At 33.1% G+C, this 23,081-nt stretch overlaps 1 protein-coding gene across 12 annotated transcripts in view; it reads right to left on the reverse strand.

The window, feature by feature from the left end:
* The window catches only part of LOC114330686 (muscle-specific protein 300 kDa), a 603,413-nt gene that overhangs the window by 172,859 nt on the left and 407,473 nt on the right, over positions 1–23,081 (reverse strand). The gene's annotated exons all lie outside the window — the stretch shown is intronic.

Consider the following 23,081-nt stretch of genomic DNA (forward strand, 5'->3'; position numbering starts at 1 on the left):
GAAATAGCTGGAATAAAGGTCAATGAAGCACCATCTAACAACATTAGGCATGCCGACGATACTGTCATATTGCCGAAAATCCACCACCTCCAGAGGCTAGAGAACAAGAGAGTTGAATATGGCGAAGAATATTAGTCCAGGGCGCATCTGTTTTGAGATGGACGTTGAGAGGTGACTCAAATTTTTTTTGCAGAAATTGCTTGAAAATAAATCAAATAATAATATTTGAGTTATCCTCCCTCTCAAAAAGGTCCGGAACATTGTTTAAATAATCCAAAATGTTAAAAATTGAAGGAAAAATTCGATTTTTTTCTTCGTTTTTTTGATTATAACTTTAAAAGTATTCATTTCCGAGAAAGGTTGTACTGACATAAAAGTTGCGTAATTAAATTTCCTACAACATAGAATTGGTTAAAAATTTAAAAAAATAGTCACCCTAGTTGCAAAATAGCAATAATTGCGAAAAAACCATACAAAAACAAGTATTCGCATTTTACGTTTTTCAACCATTTATGCTACACTTAGGACCTTCCTATTTCACCCTGAAAAACTTTATGATACAGTAAAACAATACTGTAAATTTCATTAAGATCGGTTTAATAAATTTTGCAAAATAAATTTTGCAATCCAGCTTTCGCAAAAAAAATTCATTTTTTCAAAATGTTACAGGATTGAAATTAAAGCAGATAGCAAGTTGAAATTTTTTTTTGCTTATAGAAGTGTACTGTACCTTTTATTTGCAATTTTCAAAATTAAAATCGATTAATTACCACGGCGTCAGAAAATTTTTGAAATAAACAATAATTTTTGGTGCTACGCGCAGGACAGCGGCGTTCGATTCACACAAGTTGATTTCCACCAAAATTTGTTCCAATCATTATCTAATATTTTATTATCTTACTCTATATTTTGTTGTATTTTAATATTTTAATTCCACAAAAATCAAACTAATTTTATTATTGTTTGTGAAATATTGTTTAAACAATTGCATATGTTTAAAAATAATAAACTTTTATTATTTAAGTTAAAATATACGAACAAAGAAAGTTTTTGCTAATAAAAGTGTTATTTCAAAGGATAGAGTATGTGTTTTTATTTTGCAATAAACAAATTTATTTATTTATATCGAAATGTAATAAAAATTAAAATGTATCAATCATTGTCAAAGGTCATTGGAATGCCCAATCAGAGCAAACTATCCGCTGTCCTGCGCGTAGCACCAATAATTAATGTTTATTTAAAAAAATTCCTGACGCCGTGGTATTAAACGATTTTAATTTTACAAAATTGCAAATGAAACGTACAGTACACTTCTATAAGCAAAAAAAATTTCAACTTGCTATCTGCTTTATTTTCAGTCCTGTAACATTTTGAAAAAATGATTTTTTTTTACGAAAGCTGGATTGCAAAATTTATTTTGCAAAATCTATTGAACCGATCTTAATGAAATTTAAAGTATTGTTTTACTGTATCATAATGTTTTTCAGGGTAAAATATGAGGGTCCTAAGTGTAGCATAAATGGTTGAAAAACGTAAAATGCGAATACTTGTTCTTGTATGGTTTTTTCACAATTATTGCTATTTTGCAACAAGGGTGACTATTTTTTAAATTTTTAACCAATTCTATATTGTAGGAAATTTAATTACGCAACTTTTATGTTAGTACAACTTTTCTCGGAAATGAATATTTTTAAAGTTATAATCAAAAAACCAAGAAAAAAATCCAATTTTTCCTAAATTTTTTGACATTTTGATTATTTAAACAATGTTCCGGACCTTTTTGAGAGGGAGGATAACTCAAATATTATTATTTGATTTATTTTCAAGCAATTTCTGCAAAAAAATTTGAGTCACCTCTCAACGTCCAAATGTACTAATATTTTTACAGATGCGCCTGGTCTATATGGACTATCACTAAACATCAAGAAAACTAAATTTTAGTTAGAGATTATCAAAAACCCAAAATAATGATGAAAGCCTAATAACTATAAACATTTGGAACAACCAAAAAACTACAACTATCTTGGCACAAAAATTAATCGCACAAACGATTACTCCAAAGAAATCAAAGTTAGAATAAAAAAAAAGAATGTGTGTGTACTTTGTACGCGCGTAAGAAGTTATACTTCTACTATATAATTTCAACGAAATAAATATACTTAACAGTTACAATACAAAAAATTAACAATAATTACCAAAACTTAACCAAAACTTAACAATGCCAAATATTAAAAAAAAAAAAAAAAGAAAAAAGTATGAATCGTCCGGGATTTGAACCAGCAATCTCGCGATTTCTCGATCTCTGGTCCAATGCTCTACCAACCAGGCCATCAAGGCGCATGTTACTGACGTTTCAGATATGCATAATCACACATCACGGTGACAAGTGAAATATAAAAATAGATGTTTTATTATTTTACGCCCAAGGAAGACAAATCCAAAGACACAAAATTATAATAAATAATACATTTACTAAAAAACACTAATATATTATTTTAATGGCTTATTTGCATGATACATAATTTGAAAGATTAGCAACTAAACGTCATACTATCTGTGTGCGCATGCGCGCAAATTTATGAAAAATTTTACTCTCAATCGCGCCGAAAGAAGTATAACTTCAAAAAAGCACGAACAAACTTCAATAAAATAAGAAAATACTTGGGATAAGATATATATGGGACTGTAAATATTTAAGAGTTAGGATAGCAAGGCGCTCTATTTTCTTGACGCTGCTCTACGGAATGGAAGCATGGACTATTAACGCAGCGACTGCTAAAAAGCCGGAAGCATTTGAACTGTGGATATACAGAAGAATCCTGAAGATAGCATGGATCGAGCATGTAATAAACAACAAAGAAGAGCTAACAAAAGAATGGAAATAATGGAAATAATCAAAACACGAAAGCTGCAATACCTGCGGCATATCATGCGTGGTGAGAGATATGACGTACTTCAATTGATTATACAAGGAAATACACAGGAAGGAAAATATCATGGCTGAGTAATTTGAGGGAATACACATCAATTATTGAACTATTGAGAGCAGCTGCATCTAAGATCAGAATAGGCGTGATGATTGCCAACCTCCGCGGCGGAGATGTCATGTAAATAAAGAACCTTAGTAAAGACAGCGAGATGAGGATATATTAAGCCTAAATACTAATTAAACTTTTTTCCATTTAGTTGATATTACTGCATTGGATAAACCGTTTTCGAAAAATATTATAGAATGAAACTAAGATTTCCTATGATGGTGGTGGACTAAATTTTCGGCATAGACTATTTCTTTCTGTATTACTAAATTTTCACGTTCTTAGGTTTCATTTTTGTATTGCCATAAAGCCATTGGTTGGCACGTATTACTAAGGGTGTACGTGCAAAAATCATGTTTTTGTTAATTCTTAATCTGCATGGTTCATTGATCATTCGTCATAAATTGCGAGGAATCGGATTATCCTGAACATTCGTAAAATTACCGTCAAAAGATATTTATATCGTCAATAAAACCAATTTATGTTCAACAAAAACGAATTATTTTTAGCTATTGCGACCGTTTTTATATTTTTAAAGACCGAGACTGAAAGTTATGCTTCGTTATTCAAAAATAAACTGCTTGAAACCAGCAGAAAGTTAAAAAGGATAAGGATATAAAGAATCGCAATTTTATGTATAATTATTACTTCTACAAATATTTTTCGCCCTGTAGGTGGTTATTGTTGAAATTATTGGAGAACTGTAAAAGACAGGGAATTTTTATTTAAGAGCTGTTTGAATGGTGTCTCCATATTCGTTGCAAATCGTTTCTTGTCGTAAGAAATTCACTCGTTATTTTAACACTTTGAGCGAAGCTCCATTTGAATTTTTCAATTTTTGTTGTGGTATCCTCGACTTTTGATTTTGATCTTACCCAGTTGTTCCTCTTTAAATCTAACAGTCGTATATCTAATATTGCCTTTCTTTTGTGGCTAGTTTGTTCATATTTGCGTTGGTTACGGTCCAGGTTTGATATCCATATGTAATGACAGGAAGGATGAACTTTGCTCCTCAAATGTTAAGCTATTATGCGGTTCAGCTTACTCTGCGGAGTTTTCCAAATTCTGCCCATGATGTTTCAGAATTTTGTGTAGGTAGATATAATTAGATTTATCTTGATTGTATTCAAAATATCGACAATTATATTTGCGTGTCCTGGAGCTCTACTATTTTTTAGCTTTTTTAAAGCCCTTTCCATTTCGAATTCCGCTATATTGGTGATATTTTTGCTCCCAAGTTTTTCATTTTTCTTTTGGCGTTCTCATTTGTTGATTGAAAGGTAGATTCATTCAAAAATAAGTGCACCACGATAAACACTGAACAAACATTACAGGAAAATTATATGAAAAAACAAGACAATTACAAAAATACAATCGTTATATTTATATATGTCACGGTTACTGGCACTTTGAATATTTTAATCCCAAGGTTTGAGACAGTTTTCTAAAAAAATGAGAGAAGCTTTTTTAATAGATACTCGTGCATTAAATAGGTCACTGTCAACGTTTAGATTCACTAAGGTTCTTAAATGCTTAATCCGTCTATCGCCGATATCACTAACACATTTCACTTTCAGTCTAAGCACTTTAATTTAAAGTCAATAAACATTTTTAAATCTTTGTATCACTAAATGTACACTTTCTGTGATAATGACTTAAAAAACTAAAGCTTTAAAAATAAAGTATCTCTGTAAAAGAGATAAATGAAAACGATTATAAAATATAAATGCTATAAATGACCTGAGACCGGATTTTCTCAGGGTAGTTGACAACATCCATTGATTGGTGTACCAAAAGATATAATACAGGTAGCTAAATTGTATACAAAACTAGAAAACACCACCTACGTGTGAAGATACAGTTTAAGATACAATAGATGATGATGATGTGAACAACACTTTTTGCCCCAAAATAGAACAACTATCAAGAATTAGTGGATGATAGAAGAAATATTAGAGATGATGGAACAACGCAGGAAGTGTAACATCAGGCAGGACCAACTATATCGAAATATACATAGCAAAATTACTAAAGAATTTCTCAGAATTGGGAAACTATTTGAATGACCCAAGTATTTTGAAAGGTGCGGTTGAACACTGTAGTAAACTATTAAAAGGTAAGAATGCCCCAGGACCAGATTATTTGTATGAAGAAATAATCAAATTAGTTAATGAAGAAAATCTAGATATTATTGAGAAGCTCTACGATACGGGCTAGGTTCCAAAAGGTTGGAATTTCCAATCCAAAAGATTGGATACACACAAGATTGTTTAAGTAGTGTGAAGAGGTCAGTTGCTGGAGTAAGATTGGTTTCAAAAATGGACGTGGCATGAGAGAGGCTATCTTTAATTTTCAAACATTAATCCAGAATTATTTAACTAAAAGAAAGGATGTACGCCTTTAAATTTTCAACGCAAACGGAAGATTTCTCAATTAAAAAAGAAAGTATACTTTCTCCAATATTTTTTAAATTATACGTAGAAAAAGCATTTGCAGAACTAGTGACATACTCTAATAAGGGTATTAAAGAAAACGACGAAAAAAGGGGTGCCGCTGACACAGCGACAGTAGCAGATAACGTCGAAGATCTTCAATGTCTTTTAAGTGATTACTCAAATGCAAAGATATATGTAGCTAAAGAAAAAAAACGAGCAAGCCATGCAGTCTAAATACTTGGGTTATCTCTAAACGATAGTTGGGGTTCTGAGACTAAAATAAAGAGCATATAGTAGAGAAATGCTTTTTTGAAACTTCGTAAATTTCTAAATGAATTTCAACCTGAGATACAAGATGCTGAAGTATAAAGTATTACGTTTGAGCTGTTATCTTGTACGGAATGGAAACATGGAATTAAACTCCAGATCATTAACAAACTTGAAGTTTTTGAAATGTGATGCCTGCGCTGAATGGCTTGAATATCATGGAAGAACAGAACAAGAAATGAGGAAGTATTAAGAAAAGCGGGCTCCCAGGATAGGGAAATTTTTCACTAGGTATAGGTATGTAAAATGTAAGAATACTGCATATTTAGGTCACATTTTCCGAAGAGAACGATACACTTTTCAATAACCGGTACTAGAAGGAAAGATATAAGTCTTAGGTCTGGGGCGTAAAAAGATGCCAATGGACAGGAATTAACAGGTACGAAACGCTTCGCAATGCTGCTAAAAATAAAATAATATAATCTTGGCCTACTCAGAAATGCACGGCATCTTAAGAAGATGTATAGGAAAACTGAGGATATTAAAGATCTAAAATAATGACGAAAGCCTGATAATTAACAGCACAACTCTAGAACAAATAAAATTATAACAATCTTAGCCCAACAATGAATGAGACAAACAATTATTCCAAAGAAATCAAAATTAGAAAAGAAAAAAGAGGGAAAACTATCTTTATAACTCGACTTAAAAGTTAGCCGGGCAAGGTATTATATTTTCTAGACTGTGCTTTATGGAAGGGATGCGTGGACCCTTAACTCGTCGACTACCAAGACACTAGAAACATTCGGATTACGCATATATAGGATAATCCTGAAGATATCATGGTTATAACATGTAACAAATAACGAAATCATGAGAAGAATTAAAAAAGGGATGGAAATAATAAAAAGCTGAAATAACTGGGACATGTTATGCTTGGGGAGAGATATTAGGCGCTTCAGTTGATTATACAAGACAAGATCCAGAGCAAGAAAAGCGTAAGAAGGAGAAAAGCTTCATTGCTGCTTCAAATGGTACAGGATGCACATAAATCGAACCATTCAGAGAAGCAGAACATCAGAATTGCCAACCTCCGCAATGGAAGATGAATATCAAAAAAGTGGAAGAAAATGGTACAGGATGCACATAAATCGAACTATTTAGAGAATCAGAACTTAACATCAGAATTGCCAACCTCGGCCACATAAGATGAATAACAGAAAAGTGGAATAAACCAAATCAGATGAAGAATCAACGTCGTAAAGACGCTCAAGAACCTAAAATTATTCTATCCTCATTATTTTTACATTTCGGTTTTTAATCCTGTGATAGAGCACTCTATATTATCCAAGCACATTACTATTAGAACGCAGTCCATCCAAAATCACTAGCACTTTTCACTTTTAGTTCTAAACGTCCTTTAAATAGAACATATGGATCAGTCCTTGTTGCACTGACTTAGCACTTTTTAAACTTTTTTTAAAAACTCAGCCTTACGAAGGAAGCTGCATTATAAAACGATTACTAATTTTTATCACTATTGTTTTTACCTGAAAAGTTAAAATAGATAAACAAGATATACGATAAAAAATAGCAAAATTCCTGAAAATTTAAAAGTTTGTATCAAAAATTTAAAGCAATATTAGATAATATTTAAATAAAATGAATAAAATACCAGAAAAACAGCATTAAACAATAAATAATCAATAATAATAATAATATTATTATAGAGTTAGTTATTATACTCTATATTATAGAGTTCAGTGGGATAAAAATGATAATATAAAAAAATAATGATATAAATGCAAGAAGTACCTAAAAAATAAATTAGTCTGAAAGGAATGATTATAAACAAAAAAACAATGATCACCTTCTAGTTTCTGGCTAAGAGCTTCCCTTCTGACACCCTAAAAATTCTGAAAACTAACAATTCACTGAAAAACCAAAATCCAAGTGTATGCCCACGTGCGAAGAGGAAAACTAATAAGACTCCACGTGGCTTCTCACAAATATCGAAACGCTGAAATCTACGTATCTATCCGTCTGATCTAGTTTTTCCTGTAAGGGTTGAAATGCGGTGCCAGGCGGTGTGTGTTACCCCAGTGTTCACTTTCCAGCCATCCAGTTAGTCGAAAGGTCGAGTCGCGATTGTTTCACTTTTTGCCGGTTGCAGATTTTCGGCGTCGCGACGATGCAGGCGTCGCGCAGAGTTACGTTATATTTTTGGCAACGATTGTATAACGTCGAAAAAAAAACGTTTAAAAAAGCAAGACGGCTACTATTTTTTAGAAATACAACGTTAGATACATTAGTGCATATACGGGGTGTTTCATTTGTATACATCAGACTCATTATATGTATATCTGGTTAAAAATGTAAAGATTTGTGTGATATATTAGGTTTCGATTATTTGTATTTCGCGCGGTGTTACTGCTCATTTTGACATCAGTGATCATCCCACTCCACTGTAATAGTATTTAAGGAAATTGGAACCTGTATCTCTCTCTTGTATGTGACTTCGATTCTACAATAAAACTAGTCCGTTAAAAGTCCGGCTTTTATTTAAAGTAGTAACGTCTCGAGCATATTTATATGTGTGCTAGTAGAATAGTTAGGGCTAATACATCACATAATTGGCGACGAGGATGGGATTCCTCTATCTCTGTGTTAGTAGAATAGTTAGGGCTAATATATCTTAATTTGTGTTTAATATAAGATCTTTTCTTTATTTTTAGCTGGCTCAGTATAGATTCATTTTGTTCTTCGAGCCACACATGGTATTCTCAGCATTTGTCTCTTGAAGGACATTACAAATACATCTATAATCTTTTTATTTTCTCCATACGGGTCCAATATTCCGATGCATAAGTGAAAACTGGAAAAACTAGACTTCTTACGAGTCTTATTTTAGTATAGATGGTTATTTCATTTTCCAAATTTTTGTTAATTTTGCCATAGAGCTTTTTGCAATTGCTGACCAGCGCTTTATTTCTTCAGTCCAGCCCCCTTGTTAATTCTTAAAGAGCCCTGATATACAAATTTATATACAACAGTTATCATAATTCTCGCTTTGGCTCTGTTTATTTTGAGACCCATCGTTAAGCTTACTTCTTCATAATTCTTCACAATAATTTCACAAGGAGTGGGAAAGAGACCAGAGACCAGTATGTGCTTAAATGACAGAGGTCATGAATTGATACACTTCAATTCCAAGACTTTTTGACAATTTGAGGGCCACAAAAATCACGTGTTAACAGATGAGAAAGAAGGTCTGCTCGCGACAAAAATAAGAGAAAATATGTGGTGGAATATGAAAGGAAGTCCCAATAAAGTTTGGGGGAATATGGACAGTAATATTAGAGGTACTGCTACTGAAATACTTGAAAACCTTCTACTTCTTATTGTAGGACATGGTCCTGTTCATTCTATCATCCCAGCTGTTATGATGATGATGTTCAGCTCTCATACCACCTCTTCGGGTCTTCCTACTCTTCCTAGTGGTCTTGTATTGGATTTATGCGTTTTTTGTCGGGATATTGTATTTCGCGAATCTTCCCGAGTCCATTCTCTCGACACATGATCTTTCCATGTGCGGCATCGTGCTCGTGTCCATTTCACCACATCCTGGACCCCAGTTTCTCTTAATGTATCCGATTTCCTCCGATAGATTTATTCTATCTCTGAGAGAAATTCCTCTTATGATTCTTAATACTTTCATCATATCTCCATCCACGTGGCTTCTCACATATATCGAAACGCTTCTAGAATCTACGTATCTTTCCGTCTGATCTAGTTTTTCCTGTAAGGGTTGAAATGCGGTGCCAGGCGGTGTGGTTACCCCAGTGTTCACTTTCCAGCCATCCAGTTAGTCGAAAGGTCGAGTCGCGATTGTTTCACTTTTTGCCGGTTGCACATTTTCGGCGTCGCGACGATGCAGGCGTCGGTCGGCGTCGCGCAGAGTTACGTTATATTTTTGGCAGCGATTGTATAACGTCGAGAAAAAAACGTTTAAAAAGCAAGACAGATACTATTTTTTCGAAATACAATGTTAAAATTAGTACATATACAGGGTGTTTCATTAGTACATTATCAGCATCATTATTTCTGTTTAAAGTATGTATTTGAAAATTAATATTTTATCTTCTTCTTCTTAGTCATTAACTTGATGCAGGTATTGTAATATCATGAAGCTATTAGCGATTTTTGCCAATGTTCCTCCATAGCTCTCTATCTTCTGCCATTTTAGCATATTCTGACAATGGAGCGCCAATAATAGCAACAATATGGCCCATGTATTGTAGGGAGATCTACCTCTACTTCTTTTATCTTCTACCTTTCCCTGGATGGTAACTTTTTCAAGACCATTTCTTCGAAGCATGTTTTCAAAATAGCCTATTATTTTTGTTCTTTGTATTTTCTTTGTTTGGCTGGCTCAGTATATGTAGATTCATTTGCTTTTCGAGTCACCCATGGTATTCTCAACATTCGTCTCTAGCAGAACATTTTAAATATATCTATAATCTTTTTACTTTCTCCATACCGGTCCAGCATTCCGATACATAAGTGAAAACTGGAAAAACTAGTAGAACAAGGGGCATATGTAAAAATATTAGCACATTTGCACGTTGAGAGGTGACTCAAATTTTTTTGCAGAAATTGCGTGAAAATAACTCCAATAATAATATTTGAGTTATCCTCCCTCTCAAAAAGGTCCGCAACATTGTTTAAATAATCAAAATGTCAAAAAATTAAGGAAAAATTCGATTTTTCTCCTCGTTTTTTGATTCTAACTTTAAAAGTATTCATTTCCGAGAAAGGTTGAACTGACATAAAAGTTGCGTAATTAAATTTCCTATAATATAGAATTGGTTAAATATTTAAAAAAATAGTCACCCTTGTTGCAAAATAGCAATAATTGCGAAAAAACCATACAAAAACAAGTATTCGCATATTACGTTTTTCAACCATTTATGCTACACTTAGGACCTTCATATTTCACCCAAAAAAACTTTATGATACAGTAAAACCATACTGTAAATTTCATTAAGATCGGTTCAATAGATTTTGCAAAATAAATTTTGCAATCCAGCATTCGCAAAAAAAAATCATTTTTTCAAAATGTTACAGGACTGAAAATAAAGCAGATAGCAAGTTGAATTTTTTTTGCTTATAGAAGTGTACTGTACCTTTCATTTGCAATTTGCGAAACTAAAATCAATTAACTACCACGGCGTTAGGAATTTTTTTAAATAAACATTAATTATTGGTGCTACGCGCAGGACAGCGGATAGTTTGCTCTGATTGGGCATTCCAATGACCTTTGATAATGATTGATAGATATTAATTTTTATTACATTTCGATATAAATAAATAAATTTGTTTATTGCAAAATAAAAACACATACTCTATCCTTTGAAATAACACTTTTTTAGCAAAAACTTTTTTTGTTCATATATTTTAACTTAGAGAATAAAAGTTTATTATTTTCAAATATATGCAATTGTTTAAACAATATTTCACAAACAATAATAATAATAGGTTTGATTTTTGTGGAATTAAAATATTAAAATACAACAAAATATAGAGTAAGAAAATAATATATTAGATAAAGATTGGAAGAAATTTTGGTGGAAATCAACTTGTGTGAATCGAACACCGCTGTCCTGAGCGTAGCATCAAAAATTAATGTTTATTTAAAAAAGTTGCTGACGCCGTGGTAATTAATCGATTTTAATTTTGCAAATTGCAAATGAAAGGTACAGTACACTTCTATAAGCAAAAAAAATTCAACTTGCTATTTGCTTTATTTTCAGTCCTGCAACATTTTAAAATAATTATTTTTTTTGCGAACACTGGATTGCAAAATTCAAAATTTATTTTGCAAAATCTATAAACCCAACTTAATGAAATTTACAGTGTTATTTTACTATATCATAAAGTTTTTTTGGGTAAAATATGAAGGTCCTAAGTGTAGCATAAATGGTTGAAAAAAGTAAAATGCGAATACTTGTTTTTGTATGTTTTTTTTCGCAATTATTGCTATTTTGCAACAAGGGTGACTATTTTTTAAATTTTCAACCAATTCTATATTGTAGGAAATTAAATTACGCAACTTTTATGTTAGTGCAACTTTTCTCAGAAATGAATATTTTTAAAGTTATAATCAAAAAACCAATAAAAAAAATGGAATTTTTGCTTCATATTTTGATATTTTGATTATTTAAACAATGTTCCGGACCATTTTGAGTGGGAGGATAACTCAAATAATTATTATTTGAGTTATTTTCAAGCAATTTCTGCAAAAAAATTTGAGTCACCTCTCAACGTCCATCTGAAAACAGATGCGCCCTGGGCTAAGACCTCTTACCAGTCTCATTTTTGTGTCGATAGTTATTTCATGGCTTTTCCAAATTCTTGTTAATTTTGCCAGAGATTTTTGCAATTTTGGTGCAAAATCTAGTCCCTTATATACTGATTTTGACATGTTTGTGCACTTGTGATGTATTTTATGCACTTCAAAGCGCACTCATGCATTTCCACCCATTTTTCTATTGTAGACTTTTTTTCCTGACGTCATCCTGAACACAATGTAAAAAAGTTGCAGGTATTTAGGTGCTGTATTTAAATAGTATATTGTGCAACAAGTGCAGAAAGGTACTAATTTCTCACGAGTTTGAAAAGTTGCGGTACGAGCGCAAGCGAGTGCCGCAATTCAAACGAGTGAGAAATTACCTTTCTGCACGTGTTTCATACTATACTTTTTCTACAAGCACAGTTTTTCCTAAAAATAAAAATCACAATTTCCAAACGACGATTAATAATTATAATAGGTACCTATGTGATAAATTTTAAACTGTATTTAATTAATACCTACTAATCAATTTAAATTCCTTATACCTAAATAAATTGCACAGAAATCAGTTAAAAAATTAATGCACTGCCTTAATTTGTTTAAATTTAAACAATTATTACACATTATTGACATTATATTTATGCAGTCGCGGATTTACACAAAACCTACTTCATTCGACGTCTCTTGCACAGGTTGCGAAATCCTTATTGGTTATTTGATAATTATAAAATGTTTAATAAAAATAAAATTGTAAAATAAAACAGTTGTAACATCCATAATTTAGTTTCTATGCTATAGGTAAATATAATAATTGTCTTATAGGTTATATATTTGTCTAAAGTTTAACCACGGATGTAAACAGAATATAACGTTACTCAGAATGCGGTAGTCCACGGATGTAAACAGAATATAACGTTACTCAGAATGAGGTAGTCAACTGTGCAGAAAAGAACTTTGCGGCACAGAAACGTCACTTTGCGGCACAGAAACGTCACTTTGCGGCACAGAAACGTCACTTTGCGGCACAGAAACGTCACATATCTTACACAGTGAGAAAATATCAACTTTGCTAACATAAAACCGTGCAGAAAAGTGCACTTTGAATAGTGGTTGTAGAAAAAAACGATTTATTTTTTACTAAATGCCCTGGTCTAATATTAAATGTATAAAGTAGTGCGAAGTAGAAGGAAAAAATCTGGAGGTAGTTGTATGTCAACAAATGAACGAATAACCAAATTATTTACAAATGTTTTTAGCGAACTTTTTTTTAACAGCCGTGACATTCCCGGCATAATTGCATAAAAACTCGACATTAATATCCTTAATACATTCATATTTTCATCGATGATCAAATAATATCTATTTTTATATCACATCTAGTTGAAATTATTCTCGCATTATAAGATTTAAATAAGAAATGACACGAATGTGGATTTGTAAGGTTATAAAAAATTATAACTGTTTTTTTTGTAACAATTGCGATTACATAGTTTCTATTTTTGTTGTTTAAATTTTAAAGAATTAAGATAATTATTATTGTGTTGACATTATCAGGGACGGCTTGGCACTGGATTTAAAAATAGTATTCCAGTTTATTTCAAATTCGTACAGGTATACAATTAGAAATGAAGATGGAGGTGGAGTTTATGTTATTTTATGTCTAGGCGGTGTGTTTTTGTCTAGGCGATCCCATAAATAAACCTTCTCCCATGTGATCTTTCCCAAAATACATTGTTTGTAAAACGATTATCGTTACTGCTTATGACATGCCCGGCCCATCTTAGTCTATTGACCTTTGTATATTATTTTTCCTTTCCGAAGAGACTATTAACTCGTCATTGTATCTGCGCCTCCATTCGTTTATCACGCTGTCTCTGTAAGGCAGGCCGCACATCAAAGAAACATGAAACGTAAATTACGTTTCATGGAAATAAACCACTGCTAAACAAATATATGTCCGGCCATTTATGAAACTCTCCGAAAATAAAAATGTGTCATTGGCATGAATCACACTCGTTTCATTGGTAGGCGGACTTTGAGATTTGTTTAGCAGTGTTTTCTTTTCATGAAACATGTTTTTCGTTTCATGTTTTTCGTTTCATGTTTCTTTGGTGTGCGGCTTGGCTAAGGGCCATATAGCCCAGTAAATGAACGGGAAATTCGGCGATACCGTGTAATTTTCAGGGGCAACTTCGAATTGCATGAAAATTTGGATTTAGGTTCTACTTACCCTTCACTTCAAAGTTGAAATTGTGCCGTTGGTTGCTTTTACTTGGGGGGTGAGAGTCACCCCTTCTCGGGGTGAAAAAGCACACGTTCAAGACCGGAAATGGATAAATTGAGTCATTTTAAGCAACTTTTGTTCCATAGAGTTTTTTAATTAAGTCAATACTTTTTGAGTTATTTGCCATTGAAAATGTTGATTTTTCGACAAAAAAACTACGTTTTCAGACGGTTTTTCGCAAATAACTCAAAAAGTAAATTTTTTATCGAAAAAATATCCTTAGCAAAAGTGTAGCTTATAAAAGACCCAAAAAATGGTGTATCATTAAAATCAATCAAATAAAAACAAAGTTGTAGCTCATGAAAAATATGTTCTTATTCGTCTAATTCCAAATCGAATATTTCAAGGTGAAATCACCGAAAAATTAAGCCCTTTTCGGGAAAAACCCATTTAAACTTTTTTAAAGTGTTTATAATAAGCTTTGTTTTAATTATTAACAAAAGTTTTAGCATTAAAAATAAGCGAGTTACGCTCAAAATAAAGTTGGCCCTCTTTTTTTTGTAAAAAATCATGAAAATCTCCCCGTGCTTAGCTCCCCAAATGAAATTAATCGCTACCGCTTTACAAACAATTTACTTACCAATCTATTTTTTATATGATCTGTCAGTCTCACCGGTTTAAAGTGTTTATTTTTGAAAGGGTTATAGTTGAAAAAGCTTGAATGGGCTACTAATCATGAGTGTATGCAAATTTTGAACAGCCATATCTTAACCAATTTTTGTCTTACGGAGAAACAAAATGAAACTAGCATATTTATAATAGCAAAACCTACATTTTTTTACTCCTTAAGATTTTTATTATCACTAATACTTTTTATTATTTTGAAATTATTTTGAAAAAATGAAATTTTTCATAAATTCTTAGAAAATTTTTTTTTACTATAAAACCAAATGTTTTCAAAAATAAGCACTTCAAACCAATCAAACTTACAGATCATATAAACAATACACATACAGTTAAAATAGATGGTAAAGCCAAACGATTAATTTCATTTAGGGTGTAGCTAAATAGAGGGAGGTTTTCACGATTTTTTTACCAAAAAAAGGGGCCAACTTTTTTTTCAGTGTAACTCGTTTATTTTTGATGCTGTAAACTTTTGTAAAAAGCAAATAATAAGCTTTTTTTCGATACTTTAAAAATGTTAATTAGGTTTTCCCGAAAAACGCTTGTTTCTTCGGTGATTTCGCGTTGAATTATTTGATTTGGAATTAGACGAATAAGAACGTATTTTTCATGAGCTACAACTTTGCTTCTACTCAATTTGTAGACTTTACTGGTACATCATTTTTTTCGTTTTTTTATAGGCTACACTTTTGCTAAAAATATTTTTAATAAAAACTTTATAGAACAAAAGGTGCTTAAAATAAGTCAATTTATCCATTTCCGGCCTTATTTTAAACACGCGTTTTTCACCCCCCGAGAAGGGTAAGGGGTTTGTCACCCCCCAAGTAAAAGCAACCAACGGCACAAATTCAACTTTGAAGTGGAGGGTAAGTAGAACCTAAATCCAAATTTTCATGCAATTTGGAGTTGCCCCTGAAAATTACACTCCACAACGGTCATTTATTGGGCTAATATATAAATAGAAGGATTTTACGTTCACACACCAGCAATCTATTTAGGTACTTTTCTTATTGTTAGCGTCCATGTTTCGCTTTCCATCCGTCCGTTTTCGTTCATACTTTCACAGTGGTTGGTTAAATTTATTAAAAAAAATTCAAGCACATGTGAGCTCACCAGTGCTGATGAAAAAGCAATGGTGGGATTTTGCTATGGACCGGAGGCCAAAATTACAGAAAATAATCTACAACTTTTTCAATAACGCTGACGAAACAGCGAAACCTTAGTTGCAAGTAATGAGATGAGTGTACCGGGGTATAAAGAAACCAACGGACACAGAGCAATAAATAAATCGTCAGTTTGTAAGAAAAAATTCAACATCCCCTGTCTCGGAAACGAAGCATTTGCGGAAAAGTAAACGATCATTATTTTTCATGCAGAATTACCCCCTAAAGTTTGTCGCACTTATTTAGAACACCATTTATTGATGAAGAACGCTGCTAGTTGTTAAAGTACCTAACTTTTTTATTATCCAACATAAGTGAATAAATCAAAAAGCAAAATGTTAAGAAAGAATAAGGCTACAGTTGAGTTTTAATTTCAATATTTTATATACGCTAGAATGTTCTACAGGGTGTTCCAAACTTTGAGGAAAAAACACACTATCATTGCTACACCCGGTATACAATGACGCTTATCTGTTTAGTAAGAATATTATTACATCAATATTTTTGAAGAATAAAGCTATAACATACCTACTTAAAAAATCAGTAAAATTGGACAACAGGTTTAGGAAATACAAGACATCAAAAATGTCCCATTTTTAAGGTGGTGCGTTGATTTTGATGCTTAGTGTAGATAAGTTCCACTCTGTCGATATGGGTGGCTCTGTACATTTGAAAATATTTTCAAAATATGGTCCTATCTATGCTTGAACTTTTACATTAATATTTTTTTTTCGTATCTCTTACGACAAATCAGTAATTGGAACTTCCTCGCACTATTTCTGCACCCTGTATGTAGAATCATCAAAAAATAAAAAAGATGGTTCTTAAACTTTTATGTATGTTTTACAAAACTTAATCTTCTTATAAATGTTCACATCATTAATAGAAAAGAATGTGGAAACACTAATTTTGTTTAATTCAACAAATTCTACACTGCTAGCATCGTTTACACGTTGATTTGGATATTCGCCAAGTGGTGCCTTGTCAGCGTCAGAATATTTCGTTAATAATTTATTTGTGCATTTGTCTACCTTTTAAAAATGTATTAGGCCTCTAGTTATAAATACCGACACGGTACTTGATTCATGTGCGAATAAAAAATATTTATCTAGTTATATCATCAACAGAAAAATATTTTTGTTGTTTTGGTTAGAGAAATAGTAGAGCAGGTGTGTTCAATGGTGACCCTAAAGTCAGTTTAAAAAGTACGCACTTTACAAATCTATAGAGTTTATTATAACTCTATAACTAAATAAATAACGAAATTAAAAGGGCTATTAAAATAGAAAAAGAAAATTGGTTAAGCTCGAAATGTACAGAGATAGAGTTTTATTGGAACATGATTCGTTTAACCTCCATAAAAAGATCAAAGAAACTTTAGGTTTATATAAACACGAGAACACTGGATTTCTGACAGATAATCAGGGAAACATAGTATTGGAAATAGAACAGAAAAGGGATATTTGGATTAAATACGCGGAAAATACTTCAAGATATACGAAGTAACACTGGCATCACAACAAACACCAATTACGGATCTGGACCTCCACTTACAGTTTAGAGAAGTAACGTATACCATCAAAAGTACCAAAGATGGTAAAGCAGTAGGCCCTGATCATTTTCATTCCGAACTCTTAAAACTTATGGACTACAAGGGCATAAAATGGTTGACAAATATATTTAACAATGTATATGACACAGGCATAATTCCCCAAAAATGGCTAGAATCAACTTTTATAAATCTTCCAAAAAACCCCAATGCGAGAAAGTGCGAAGACTATAGAATTATAAGCCTTATGAGCCATTTACTTCAAACATTTCTAAAGGTCATTCACAAACGAATATATACAAAGTGCGAGGAACAACTAACAAGAACACAATTCGGATTTCGTGATGCTCTGGGAAAACGGGAGGCCCTTTTTTGCTGTAGAAATGCGATTTCAGAGATGCAGGGATGTAAATTGTGATATATACGTATGCTTTATAGATTACCAGAAAGCATTTGACAGAGTAAAACATGACAAATTATTAACTCTAATGCAAGAAATTGGAATTGACAACAAAGATCTAAGAATTATCAGAAACATTTATTACAATCAAACGGCCACAATCAAAATAGCAGACCAGTTAACTGATAAAATTGCAATAAAACGAGGAGTTCGACAGGGCTGTATTTTATCTCAACTACTATTCAATATTTACTCTGAATGGGTATTTAAGGAAGCTTTAGACGGTTGTGCGAAAGGAGTATTAATAAATGGTGAATGGTTGAATAACATGCAGATGACACCATAGCTTTTGCCGATATTCTGAATGATTTACAGATATTAACAAATCGTGTATAACAGAAGTCAGCAACAGATACGGACTAGCTCTTAACATAAAGAAGAACAAATTTATGACAATTAGTAAAAAACCAATATTAAACGCTCAACTTACAGTTAACCAACAGAATATCGAAAGAGTTGAGTAATATACACATATCTGGGTACGAATTTAAATAGCCAATGGGACCACTCAACAGAAATTAAACAGTGAATAATAAAAGCGAAAGCAGCATACGTTAGAATGAGAACCATTTTCAACAGTCGAGACATATCATTAAAAACAAAATACCGTCTGTTGAAATGCTACATGTTCACAGTTCTGCTCGACGGAATGAAAGCGTGGACACTAACTGTTGCATCTATGAATCGGCTCGAAGCTTTCGAAATGTGGTGTTATAGGCGCATCTTACGTATATACTGGGTTGACCGAATTACTAATGTGGAAGTCCTGCGTAGAATGGGGAAAGAGTGTGAAATTCTCATAACCAAAACAAAAAAATTAGAATATCTAGGACATGTAATAAAAAATCAAGAACGTTACGGCCTTCTCCAACTGGTTCTCCAAGGGAAGGTAAATGGTAAAAGCGGACCGGGAAGAAAACGCATTTCCTGGCTTCAAAATTTACGCAAGTGGTATAACACCACTATCACTGAACATGATCACCAACATCCGGAACAGATAGGCACTTTAAGAAGAGAAGAAGATAGAGTTTATTATTTATTTACGAATATAGATGTAAGCCTAATGGAAAATTACGATGCTCCAATTCCAAAGATCATCTGTTGATTGCATGTCACGTCAAATTTGTTTTTAGTGAATGCTCTGATTTATCTGTAGGTACCTACCTTTTTGATTTTATATTTTCAACCTCATTATATTTTATTATGTAAATTTTTCTTCTTCTTCTAGTGTCGCCTACACTAATGAAGTGTTGGCTCTTCTGCTTTTCTTAAAAGCGTCTGTGTGTTTAACTCGGTCCAATCGGTAAGGATATTTTTCATCTACCAGGACCCCATTTTCCTTCGATTTTGTGTGTAACTTTATGTACATTCTCACCAAATGGTGCTCTGATTCATAGGTGGCTCTTCTATATACATACTCTCGTTTCTTCAACCTTGACCCTTGACTCTGGTCTAACAATTAAATAGTCTGTTATTGGTTTTTAATTGAAAACTGAATTTGTATTTGTATATTATGTATTTCTTTATGGCTAAGGAAACCATTATACCTATATTCTTAACGAATACTGGTCACATAGGTCAATCAGTCTTGATCCATTTTCATTCAAGACATTTACACCATATGGGCCTACTATTTTGTTACCATCCTTTCTTTCAGTTGTTGCATTAGGTCTCCCATCTCAATACAGTTTCTTTGCGACTGTTTACGTTTTCTAGTGTTTCTATTATGACTTTACGTAGAGACTGTTTCTTCTGCTTCGTGTACCAGTTCCTTTCAGAAGGTTGGTTACTATCATAGCTATCTTGATTTTATTCACTGCCACCCTAAATAGCATGCTTATATCAAGGCAATACACTCTACCTCCAGTCAATCAAAATTTTGACCTAAATATGTACATGAACTGGACTTTGAATTTCTTCCAGACCCAGCGTATTCTTCAAGTCTGACTCCCAGCTCTTACATTCTATATCTCTTGTGGAAGTTGATCAACATGATTATTTGTACTGTCGAAACTGCTGCATGAAATTCAACCGATGTTATTCCGAAGCATTTACGAAGGTTTCCAAGGAATTCTTCTACGTTCCACGCTTTTTCATCCAACAATCTGTCCTTGCATTATAAGCTGGAGGAACACATATGCCTCTAAAGCCTCTAGAGACGTGGACAAAAAACTCAAGTTTGCTCTTCTTGATAGAAGATACAATTACAGATTCAGTATTCAATCTTTCAGGCATTGCCTGATTCGTGACTCTATTCGTCCCTCAATAACCTATCCATTAAAAGCTAATTGTCCAGGATTGTTATTATTTTTTTAAATGACCGAAAATAAACCGTACGTCATACTAATAGATATACATACATAGAGTCCCTTAAGGTATTCCAAATTGTTGTCAATTTATCCCTTAGCTTCTCGTGCTTGACATGGTCAAAGGCTTTGGTATAGTCAACGAAGCAGACATACATATCTTGGTTGGCATCTGTGCATCTCTGTGCCAGTAGATTAAAAGCAAACATGGCTTCTCTGGTTCCCAAACCATTATTGAACCCGAAGTGTGTATGTGATGTTCACTTTCACATTTTTATTGTAAATTCTGGTATGTATAATTTGATCCCATCAGAATCAAAACCTTTTAAATCCTAAATTTTTCATTCTGTCAAATCCAAACTAAAAGTACAAATTTCTGAAGATGTAAGATACAGAAAAATGACAAATAGTGTGCCATTTTATGATATTCATTGATGCCCCTTTGATTGAGAAATGCCGGATACTTTTTGAAAAATTTACATTTTTAATGTTTTTTAGCCTCCTAACAAAATTTCAAAGCATGGATCCAGCAAGTTTTGATTCTATAGGCCTCATTTGTAAAAATATTTTTAATACATAACTTATTAGGCTTATCAGCGGGTAATCGTTAAAGTTGGTATACAGGACTTCTTTGGAATGATGATACAGGTGGAGATAAGCCATTCTCTTGGAATTATTCCAGTTCTATAAAAACAATTGAACAGATCCCCCAAAACATACACTGCGGTGCAAAAAAATCGATCCACTAAAAATTTGGTCATTTTTGATGTTTCGAATTTCCTAAACCTGTTGTCCGATTTAAGTGATTTTTTACCACGTTATAGCCTTATTCATTGACAATATCACTGTAATAATATTGTTGCTAGACAGTCAAACTATCATTGTATACCGGGTGTACGAATCAAACTGTGTTTTTTTCTCAAAGTTCGCATCACCCTGTGGACTATTCTGGCATTTATAAAATACTGAAATTAAAACCCAACAATAGCCTCAGGTTTTCTTAACATTTTGTCTTTCGATTCATTCGCTTATGTGGGATAATAAAAGTTACGTACTTTAACAACTGGCCATGTCCGTCATCAGTACAGGGTGTTTCTAAATATTTGAACAAAACTTTAAGGGGTTATTGTATATGAGAAAATAATGACAATTTTCATTATAATCAATGTCCGCAAACGCTTCGTTTCCGAGATATGGGATGTTCAATTTTTTTACAAACTGATGATTTACTTATTGCTTTAAAACCAGTTGAGATGTGCAAATCAAATTTGGTGGGTTTTAAGATGTAGTTTCGGCCTTGGTACGAGGGAAGCGCTCTTTGGTGTGGGAGTACTATTTCAACGGTGTTTGGATATCAATCAGGATGTATACGCCTGCTTTATAGACTTTGAGAAGGCCTTCGATAGAGTCCGACACGACCGACTGAGACAACTTCTAGTCGAAAAGAACATTGATGAAAAAGATATTAGAATAATCTAATTTGTATTGGAATCAAACAGCACGAGTCAAGGTAGATGATGAAATGACTGAGGAGATCAAAATATGTAGAGGAGTAAGACAGGGGTGTATTCTGTCTCCTCTTTTGTTTAATTTTTATAGCGAAGTCATATTTAAAGAAGCTCTGTCGGACGTTAGTTGTGGTGTAGTGATCAACGGAAATACAATCAATAATTTGAGATACGCTGACGACACAGTGATATTAGCAGACAATCTTACAGATCTGCAACGACTGATGGAACGCACTAACCACTACTGCAACAGCTACGGACTTACATTAAACCTCAGAAAAACTAAATGGATGGTAATAACAAAAGATCCACACGCCAGGAATGATTTGGTTGTCAATAACACGGTTATAGAAAGGGTATCCTCCTATAAATACCTTGGAGCTTGCCTGGATCATACAGGCGATCAAACAAAAGAAATAAGAGCAAGAATAGAAATAGCTAGATCAGCATTTAACAAGATGAAAATATTTCTCTGTAGTCGTGACATAAATCTTGATCTGAGAGTGCGTATGCTGCGGTGTTATATCTTCTCCACTTTATTATACGGAGTTGAGTCATGGACCATCAAGATGGGCAGCATTAAAAACATTGAAGCTTTTGAGATGTGGTGTTACCGTAGAATGCTACGTGTATCTTGGGTGGACCACGTGACGAATGCCGAAATTTTACGTCGGATCGGAAAAGGATGTGAAGTTGTACTTACTGTTAAAAGAAGAAAGCTTGAATACTTTGGCCATGTTATGAGAGGTGACAAATACTCGCTGCTGAGACTGATCATCCAGGGTAAAATCAGGGGTAAGAGAAGTATCGGTAGGCGCAGAATATCTTGGTTAAGAAATCTGAGGGAATGGTTCGGCTGCAGTTCCATCGACCTATTTAGGGCAGCCGCCAGTAAAATAAGAATAGCTGTGATGATTTCCAACCTCCGATAGGAGACGGACTTGAAGAAGAAGAAGAAGATGTAGTTATTGCACATTTTTTGACATACAATTAAGAATTTAATATTCACCAGTGGCGCGCAAACGGGTATTATGTCCGATATGTGCAAAATGTGCAATAACTACGTTTTAAAACCCACTGAATTTGATCTACATATCT

Source organism: Diabrotica virgifera, chromosome 5 (assembly GCF_917563875.1).
Source record: "Diabrotica virgifera virgifera chromosome 5, PGI_DIABVI_V3a".
Lineage (NCBI taxonomy): Eukaryota > Metazoa > Arthropoda > Insecta > Coleoptera > Chrysomelidae > Diabrotica > Diabrotica virgifera.